This window comes from Arachis ipaensis, chromosome B5 (genome assembly GCF_059453495.1).
Source record: "Arachis ipaensis isolate K30076 ecotype BB chromosome B5, ASM5945349v1, whole genome shotgun sequence".
NCBI lineage: Eukaryota > Viridiplantae > Streptophyta > Magnoliopsida > Fabales > Fabaceae > Arachis > Arachis ipaensis.
The window spans coordinates 94,163,266-94,173,771 of NC_142440.1; positions in this window are offsets into that span (position 1 = coordinate 94,163,266).

A 10,506-nucleotide genomic window follows, 5' to 3' on the forward strand; every position below is an offset into this window, starting at 1 on the left:
ATTTTCAATAAAAGTCACATGTCTTGCAAGATAAACTTTGCCATCTTTGGCTAGGCACTTGTACCCTTTATGATTAGAATCATAACCAAGAAATAGACACATCTCGGACTTGTAATCAAACTTAAGATTCCTATGTCGTCTTAAGAAGGGAAAACATGCACATCCAAAAACTTTAAAGAAACCAAAATATGGTGATTGATTAAATAGGATTTCATAGGAACTTTTGTTGTCAAGGACTGTTGTTGGTAACCTATTAATGATGTAAACAGTGGTAATAAAGGCATCATCCCAAAATTGCATTGGTAGAGATACTGTCGCTAAGAGGGAAAGTATCATTTCTGTGATACATCTATGCTTCCTTTCCAAACTACCTTGTTGGTGATGTGTATAAGGACATGACATTCTATGTTGAATACCTTCATTAGCAAGCAAATTAACAAAAGCCTTGGACATAAACTCACCTTCCTTATCTGTTTATAATGCGTTAATATGATGACCAATATGTTTTTTCATCAATTTCTTGCAATTTTCAAATGCTAATAATGTTTGAGACTTATTATGTAACAGAAAAATAACAGTAAATTTGGAAAAGCCATCCACAAAACAAGCATAGTATTTAAAGCTTTGTCTTGAAGTCACAGGTGCTAGTCTCCAAAGATCAGCAAAGACACATTGTAATGGTTCATTATACACAGTTTCAGTTTTAGCAAAATGCAATCGATGCATCTTAGCCAAGGGATAGATTTCACACATACATTGTAAATAAGATGCAGAATTTAAAACAGGAATTGAACAGTTATTCATTACTATATAGACTGTTTTCATTGCACAATAGCCAAGCCATTTATGCCAGAAAACTGTGTTATTATTCTCATTACACTTTGTATTGAAAGCACTAAAAATTGATGAACTAGTATCTAAATTGCTAGGTACAGTAGAATTACAAGTAGCAGAATTTTGAAAGTTAAAAATGCAATTTAAGGTAGATTTCAAAGATAGAGGCTTAGGAACTTTGAGATTGTCAAAGGAATAAATTCAATTCCTAGCTATGCCTTGTAGGAGATAATCCCTAGTAGCCTGATCACGAATAACACAATAATCAGGCCAAAATTTAAAGAAGACCCCATTTTCAGTAGCAAACCTATATACACTTAGCAAATTTTTTGAAATTTGAGGAACATGTAGCAAATTCTTTAAACGAAATATGACATTAGCATATTTATCATATAGAATAGAAGAACCTGAATTCTTGATTGCTATACCTATACCATTACCTACAAAGACCTGATCTGAAGCTGTGTTATTTGCCGAAGAAGAGAGGGGGTTTGTAGGATCTGGTGTTAAGTGATCGCTTGCACCAGAGTCCGCAAGCCATGAAGCTTCACTCAGTAAGGAGGATGAAGAGTGAGGTATGCCGTTGGTTGATAAAAAGTTACTAGCGGTGGTGGTGGCTGAGGATTAATGGAGAAAATCTGAGGTGTTGCAGAGGTATTTCCAGAATTGGGGTTAAATGAGTGATCAAACCTATGGTAATAATTTCACACCACATGCCCTAATCGTCCACACAGCTGACACTGTATTCTTGAGTTGTTGTTGTAATTGTTGTTGAAACGATCACCACCACGGCTATTCTATCCTCCACGTCCACGTCTATTAGCATTGCTTCGTGAGTAATCAAAGTTGGATGAAGGAGTTTGAGCATAATGAGCTATGGGCATGCCAATTTCTAGTTTCTTGAAACGCTCAAGCATTTCTTCATGAGAGAGAAGAAAATGCTTTAGCCTCAACTACTTGAAAAGAATCCTTTTTTGCTGTGACAGAGAAAATATATACTGCATACTCTTCGAAAAGACCATCAATGATGGTTAGTATGTGATCATCTTCTGGTACTTCATAACCCACAGTAAATAAAGAGTCTATAATTTTACGAATCTTGGCAAGAAATTCAGTAGATGAGCTAGTTTTCTTACAGGATCTGAGTTGACTCTTTGGACTTTGAACACGCACGGATGCAGCAGCCTGAAAATATTCATCAATTTTGTTCCAAACTTCATAGAATATAGATAGGCGAATGACTTTTTTTTTGAAATAATTTGTCATTGAAGCAACCAGCCAAGTTGTGAGGGTTCTATCACGTTGGCGCCAATTCTTGAACTTTTCTGATTCAGTAATAGTTTTCTTGGTAGCATCTGATGTGAATTGTTCTGGGATCTTGGTTGGATCAAGATGATTCTCTAGTATCAGACTCTCAATAGTAAGAACAGTAAGATATCTCCAAGTAGAGTAGTTATCTTCATTAAGTTTCTTAGCAATGGGTGAGAAGGTTTTCTTTGTTGAATCTAAAAGTGTGATTTCCATTATGGATCAGAAAAGAAAATTGGTGGCTCTAGATACCATTACGGATACAAAAAGACACTTAGAAAGAAAGCATCACAGAATAAGAAAAAACTGTGATAGCGAAAAGAAGAGAGAACAAGAGAGTATATAAGAACTAAATTCTGTTAATTCTACACAACTAACTTTTTTCTTTTTTTCCTTAATAAATAAATGATACTGCAATTTCTTGATAAACTCATGTCATATTCCTAAAAAATATTTAATGTGTGTACGTTGAACATTCATCGCCATTGATCTTTTTCATTTTTATACAATTTAAACCCTTTAAAAGTGAAATTAGATTTATTTATTAAATTATTTATATTCATATTTATTTGGCACTTCATTTTTTTAATATAGGAAATACAATGGCTGATGAGTTAGGTAGACTTCTAATATGTGAAGTTTTAAAATACAAGCTTTTAGAATTTTTTCTAGCACTATTAACAAATTTTCAGTTTCAAAACAAATTTTTACATTCTATTTTATATTTTTATTTAATTTTTTAATAATTTTTTCTTGATTTTATTTATTGCTTATGATGGTAATAATTTATTATAAAATTTGTTTTTTTATATAAAAAATTTGTCAATAACAAAATAAAGAAGACTCAACCAAAATGTTAAAAAACATGGTTAATTCAACTATCACTATTGTTTAAAAAGAAATATTCAAAAAGATAGAATCCTAATATAAATATTTCAATTTGATCACAAATTATGTATTATTATCGATAAATAATTATTCTACTTTAAAAATAAGTAAAATAATTATTCATTGTCTTCGATATTAAAAACAGTTAAATTTAGATTTAATTAACTTCGTAAAATTTGTATGACTTTTGTGTGTTTTTATTTTAAAAATTAAAAACAAAAAATATTTATATATTTTTGTATATTTTTTGTAAAAAACACGGGTACATATACTAACAAACAATAAAGAGAGATTTTATCAAGAGTGCAATGTTATAAATTAACATATTTATTAATGGATAATTTAGATATACATAGAAATTTATATTTCAAATTGAATAATATTATACATTTAAATTTTTTTGTTAACTAAGTCCAACCAAGTTAGTCAAACATAAAAAAAGTCAGTTATGGCTAGCTGTTTCACTCATTTTTTTTCGTTGACTTCGACAGGTGGTGTCGAAACGAGCTTGTATTAAGATCTCAAGTATCAGGGAGCAGATACGACTCATCTAAAAAAGAATGAGCTCGACCCGAAAATTACTTAATTACGATGTCAAAGCCGTTTATGTCAAAATTACTAGTGGTGGACTTATGATAAATGGCAAAGAGATAAATAATGAAATAAAAAAGACAATGAAAGTGTGAAAGTAAAATAATAACAAAATTCAAAGAAAATAAATGAAACTGAATCAAATAAATAAAAGAAAACAAGTCAAAAGTTAACTTCTAACACTCACATGCACTTGCACTCCATGTTCTTCCGTTGCGTCATGGAGACTAGAAATTTTATGAGTTTATGTGATGATTTAATGTTCTTTAATGAAGTCCCAAACTCTTTTGAGTTTCTACTATTTATAGACCATGGAGATTGATTGATCATGAAGCATGTTGTCCACGATCTTATTTCCTCTTTTTACTCAGCCATGACCTTGTCTTGATCATGAAGAATCTTGATCCCCAAGTTTTGACACCCACGTCTTTCTTGGTTTTTAAGTCCCACGTTTTTTCAGTTTGCTCCTCAAATTTCGTACCCATGTCCTCCACTCTGCTTGAAGGTCGAGTAGCAAGCCTTGATGATCAAAGAAAGACAATAACTACCTTTCAACTTCGAGGCTTTTTGTGCCATCTTTTTCGACTTCGACTTACCCGTTTCTGCTTTTGTAGTTGAAACACTGCTTCTATAGTCGAACCACTTGCAGTAAAAAAAATTTATTTTTTGTACCAACAAATTGTCCCTTTAAAACTTGTTATTTTTTTCAAAAATACAAGTTTTGATATTTTTCATGCCAAGCACGTGCAACCTTTTCAAATTCTTAAAATTTGAAAGGACAGTTATGCATAATTTAAAATGACGTACGCTTTTTTAGGAACACATAACGTCCCCTGGGTCTTAATGGGCCGTTCCTTGAATTGCTTCACAAATTGAATAATATCATTCCCAATTTCTGAGAAACTTGCTTCTTGAAAACCTTAATCTTTTCTCTCTCTGGGAAACACGCTTCCCACAGTTTCTCAATTGCTCTTCCATTCAACCTCTACGCCAGACATCACCACCACATTTCTTCTTCAAGATCCATGACCGCCACATCTCATTCTCGTAAAAAACGGGATAAAGCCCTTCTTCTTCCTCCATTAGTGACTGAAATAGCATAGTTCTATGATGAAGATGGAGTTTTGAGAGCTCCAAATCCAAATGCAGAAACCTCTAGTCTCTAGCGTCGCCAGGTATTTCTATCATTCTCAGTTAATGGAGTGTTGTATTCTTTCTTAGGTCCTTTGGCAACCCAAGAATAGATTGATTCTATTTCTTATTTCTTTCCATCGTCGCTAAAACATCTACCATTGATTTTCTGTAAACATATCAAGGCTTCATATTTTGCTAGTCGAGTATTCAGAACTGCTCCCCTAGGGATTTGAGTCCTCTTTTTTCAACTAGATGTCTCGACTTGCACCTATATATAAGCCGATTTGGGAATCTCTAAATATTGTGCATGCCTTAGAATTAGCTACCTTTGATCTCTCTTATATTGCTCTTTTACTAGGGGCCAGTTTGTACTTCTGGTGTCCTGCCACCAATAACTTTCATTTTTCTTATGGAATGATGGACTTGACCCTGTTGGACATTTCGGCCCAGACTGGTTTATCAGTTGATGGTGAATTCATGTCATGGTCGACTGATTGCCCTAAAGATGATTATAATATCAATTTTGACTCAAATTCCATACGGAGCTTTATTCAAAATAACATGGTTCTGAAGATGATCCTATTTTTGATAGTGAACATATAGCCTTTCTTTTACTTTGGCTCAATACTTATGTTTTCTTCTCTAAGTTAGTTCATATTTAAAATAACAACTACTTGCCCTGGCCATTATGCTCTATCATAAAAAACTCATCGACCTTCCTGCCTTGATCATGAGTCAGCTTTTCAAAACTCTTTCTTTTATTGTTGGTGAAATTCGTCAAGAGGATCCTTCTATCAACCTTTTCGGTCTCCTTTGGGTTGTAAATTTATGGCTCAAAGCTGTTCTGGAGCCTCGACTCACAGCCTCTGAATCAAAAATTCCCCACACTCCTATTAATGGCATTCGTCTTTCCCAACATTTCTGGACAAAACCAAAAACCATGTCCCCTATTGGTGCCTTTCGACACTTTGTTCGACATCAATGAAGACAATATCTCATATTTTCCAAACCCATTCTTATTTCGACCCAGCTATGTTTCATGTTTCAACTTTTTACACCAGTTTTCAACCAAAAAATCAAATATTAGTCGATGATATGTGGGCTAGGATCTTAACTCCTCAAATCCTTCTTGTCGCCTTACACCATGAATTGACCTGGACTCTCAAAAAGAAACTAGTTGTTTATTCACCGCGGTATGTAGCTCGGCAGTTTGGTTTAGCTGAAGCCTTACCTTCTCATTTGTTTCCGATCCTAAAGCTCAAAGCATTCACTATGAGGTGTCGGAGACACAAGAATTCGATAGAATATTGGAAATGAACCACCAGAGGATGTCAACTCAATACCAACATCTGAATATCACACATTGTTTTCTGTCGACTCCTGACTTTCAAAAATGGTGGTCAAAGTAGCTTTTTGCTCATTGTACTTCTGTCAATCAAGTTCTCTCAAATCAGGACTTCTTCCCTGCACAGATAGCGTCAAAGAAAACCAGAGGTAAGCAAAAGAAATCTTTCTCCTCAGTACCTAGCACTTTTATAGGCATAATTTCTATTCTCAACTCACCTTTATCTTTCAATTCCTTCAATTGCTGGACAAACGCCTATTGTTCAAGTTGTTGCTGACCCACAACCAGTTGAAGAGAAGCGGGATACACAAGGTAGGAGTTAGAGCAGAGGACGATCGAGTGGTGCAACACTTACCTCAAAGAAATGTGGACCTATTGATATTCTAATAAGAGTTGACACACTAAAGCCTTAAAAAGTTTGTCATGCAACTTCAAAGGTACATACTTAATGACTCCTGTTATTATCCAAAAGTTTTGACTTATACATGAAATTTTTCTAACATATTGCAGTCGAATCAATCTCAGAAAGAAACTTTCTCTCGAGTTGTTAATGTTGACAATCTTCCTAATCAAGAAGTGGATCAACTAGCTTATGCTGAAACAGAATTCTTTCAGGTTATTCAAACTACTCCGACTGTTGGTCTGTCTGCCCCTATTCCAACTCTTGTTCAAAATCCATCATCGACCATAACAACTCATATTTCGACCTCTTCTCCAATGGTACTTCTTTTATTTAAATTTTCAGTGTTACATTCCTTTCGGATGCCACCTGAACCCGATGCTTTCTTGGAGTTTAGACACAAAAATTCGTCAATGAAGGCACCACTTCATATTGTCGGAATAGAGATTTGTCGATCAAGATATGGAACCATTACCAGATGTTCCTTCTCCAAAAGCTAGGGGTTTGAATTTTGATGACATCGACTTCGACCTAGAGAATCTCTTGTCCGAAGCTCGACAAGTTTATTCCTCTGAAGGAACTACAGCGATGTCTTCTGGGAATGTAAACATTTCTAATGGGATTTAATGGGCCTTTCATTGGTTCAAACTCCTTTTTATATTCCAAAGTCCTCATCATTATTCATTACTTTCATTAAACACTTCCCAGAAACTCATCTTTCTCAAGATTTTCTTACTTTCTTGCAAACCCTTATTCACTTGAAAATTTTACTCCATGGCTACTCAATCTAGCCTTCATTCTAGTAGCACTCTAGCAATTATAGCTGCCTCATCTTCATCTACCACTATAGCTGCAACCACTACATCCAATGTTCCCATTACCACCTGATAAGTAGATATCTTATACGCTTTTTCATAGCATTTTGATGACTTGCATCATTTACCCTCTTTCTTGCATAAAAAGGACCATAAAAGAGCATAATCTCATTTGATCATTGCAATTCATGAGTTAATTGATGAATATTATGGTACATTGCTTTGAAATGGGGTTGTGCTGAATTTCAGGTGGAAAAGAGCAACAAAAAGGGAAGAAAATAACAAAACAAGCTGGGCGTATGAAACTGGCGTGCCACTTGGAACAAACGCCACAAAAATAAATGGGCGTGGCACGCCAGGAGCTGGGCGTGGCACGCCAGTATCAAATTCCAAAAAGGATCCTCAAGTCCTCTATATGGGCATGGCACGCCAGGAACCGGGTGTGGCACGCCAGTTATGATTTCCAGAGAGGCATGTTGAACATTTTATATGGGAGTGGCACGCCAGCACAGCTTTCTAAAAGAGGAAGCTCAAAGCCTTTACATGGCCGTGGCACGCTAGAAGCTGGGCGTGGCACGCCAGTGTAGTTTTCCAGAGAGCAATGTTGAAGGCCACAAAAGGGGCGTTGCACGCCATGCTGGGTGTGGCACGCCTAGCCCATCACATACTATGGGCGTGCCACTTGAACCATAGGGTATGGCATGCCAGTTCATCCATGCAGAGGGGATCATCACTTGGGCGTGCCACTTAGTATCGAAGGCGTGGCACGCCAGCTCTTAATTGTCACTTGGGCGTGCCACTTGAAGGCCCAGGCGTGGCACGCCAAGCTTAAAAGAGCCACACTAAAGGGGCGTGCCACTTGAGCATCAAGGCATGGCACGCCAGTGTAGTTTTCCAGAGAAGAGGTTGAAAGCCAAAAGGCTGGGCGTGCCACTTGGTATCGAAGGCGTGGCACGCTAGCTCTCAATTGTCACCTGGGTGTGCCACTTGAAGACCTAGGCGTGGAATGCCAACACTCAAGGAGACTGATGAGCGGATAGTTTATACGCTTTTTGACATTGTTTTTAGTATGTTTTTAGTAGAATCTAGTTACTTTTAGGGATGTTTTCATTAGTTTTTATGTTAAATTCACATTTCTGGAATTTACTATGAGTTTGTGTGTTTTTTTGTGATTTCAGGTATTTTCTGGCTGAAATTGAGGGACTTGAGCAAAAATCAGATTCAGAGGTTGAAGAAGGACTGCTGATGCTGTTGGATTCTGACCTCCTTGCACTCAAAATGGATTTTCTGGAGGTACAGAACTCAAAATGGCGCGTTTCTAATTGCGTTGGAAAGTAGACATCTAGGGCTTTTCATCAATATATAATAGTCCATACTTTGCCCAAGTTTAGATGACGCAAACTGGCATTCAACGCCAGCTCTCTACCTAATTCTGGCGTCCAGCGCCAGAAACAAGTTGCAAAGTGGAGTTCAACACCCAAACTGGCACAAAAGCTGGCGTTCAACTCCAAGAATGACCTCTCCACGTGTAGACTTCAAGCTCAGCCCAAGCACACACCAAGTGGGCCCCGGAAGTGGATTTATGCATCAATTACTTACTTCTGTAAACCCTAGTAGCTAGTTTATTATAAATACGACCTTTTACTATTGTATTAGACATCTTTGGATTATCTTTTGATTTATTGATCACGTTTGGGGGCTGGCCATTCAGCCATGCCTGGACCTTCATTACTTATGTATTTTCAACGGTAGAGTTTCTGCACTCCATAGATTAAGGTGTGGAGCTCTGCTGTTCCTCAAAGATTAATGCAAAGTACTACTGTTTTCTATTCAATTCATCTTATTTCGCTTATAAGATATTCATTCGCACTTCAACCTGAATGTGATGAACGTGACAATCATCATCATTCCCTATGAACGCCTGCCTGACAACCACTTCCGTTCTACATTAGATTGAATGAGTATCTCTTAGATCTCTTAATCAGAATCTTCGTGGTATAAACTAGATTGATGGCGGCATTCATGAGAGTCCGGAAAGTCTAAACCTTGTCCGTGGTATTCCGAGTAGGACTCTGGGATTGAATGACTGTGACGAACTCCAAACTCGCGAGTGCTGGGCGTAGTGACAGACGCAAAAGGATAGTAAATTCTATTCCAGTATGATCGAGAACCTCCAAGATGATTAGCCATGCAGTGACAGCGCATCAGACCATTTTCACAGAGAGGAATAGGATGCAACCAACGACAAGGGTGATGCCTCCAGACGATTAGCCGTGCTGTGACAGAGCATTTGGACCATTTTCCCGAGAGGATTGAAAGTAGCCATTGGCACCGGTGACATCCTTACACAAAGCCAGCCATAGAAAGGAGTAAGACTGATTGGATGAAGACAGCAGGAAAGCAGAGGTTCAGAGGAATGAATGCATCTCCATACGCTTATCTGAAATTCTCACCAATGATTTACATAAGTATTTCTATCCCTATTTTAGTATTAATTTTCGAAAACTCCATAACTATTTTATATCCGCCTGACTGAGATTTACAAGGTGACCATAGCTTGCTTCATACCAACAATCTCCGTGGGATCGACCCTTACTCACGTAAGGTTTATTTCTTGGACGACCCAGTGCACTTGCTGGTTAGTTATGTGAAGTTGTGAAGATATGTTTAGACCATGGTTCTGTGCATCCGTTTTTGGTGCCATCGCCAGGGAATCAATTTCGAACAATAATTCACAACCTGAGTAACAATTTCGCATACCAAGTTTTTGGTGCCGTTGCCGGGGATTGTTCGAGTTTGGACAACTGACGGTTCATCTTGTTGCTTAGATTGGGTAATTTCCTTCTTATTTTCAAAAAGTTTTCAAAAAATTTTTCAAAAATCTTTCAAAAATTTCTCCTTTGTTTTCGAAAAAAATTTAAAAAAAATGTTTTCAAAAAAATATATTTCTTCAAAATTTTTAAGAATGAATTCTAGTGTTTCATGAAGCATGTTGAAGCCTGACTAGCCATAAAGCCATGTCTAAATTCTTTTGGACTGAGGCTTCCAAACCATCAGCATAGAGGCAAGTTACTTTGATAAGTAATGAGCAGTATATTCTCTGATGTTATATGCTAAAGCTTGGTTGGATATTAAGCGATGCCTAACCCTCAGATTGGAGCTTTAGACTAAGAATGCTAGATTCCTGGAAT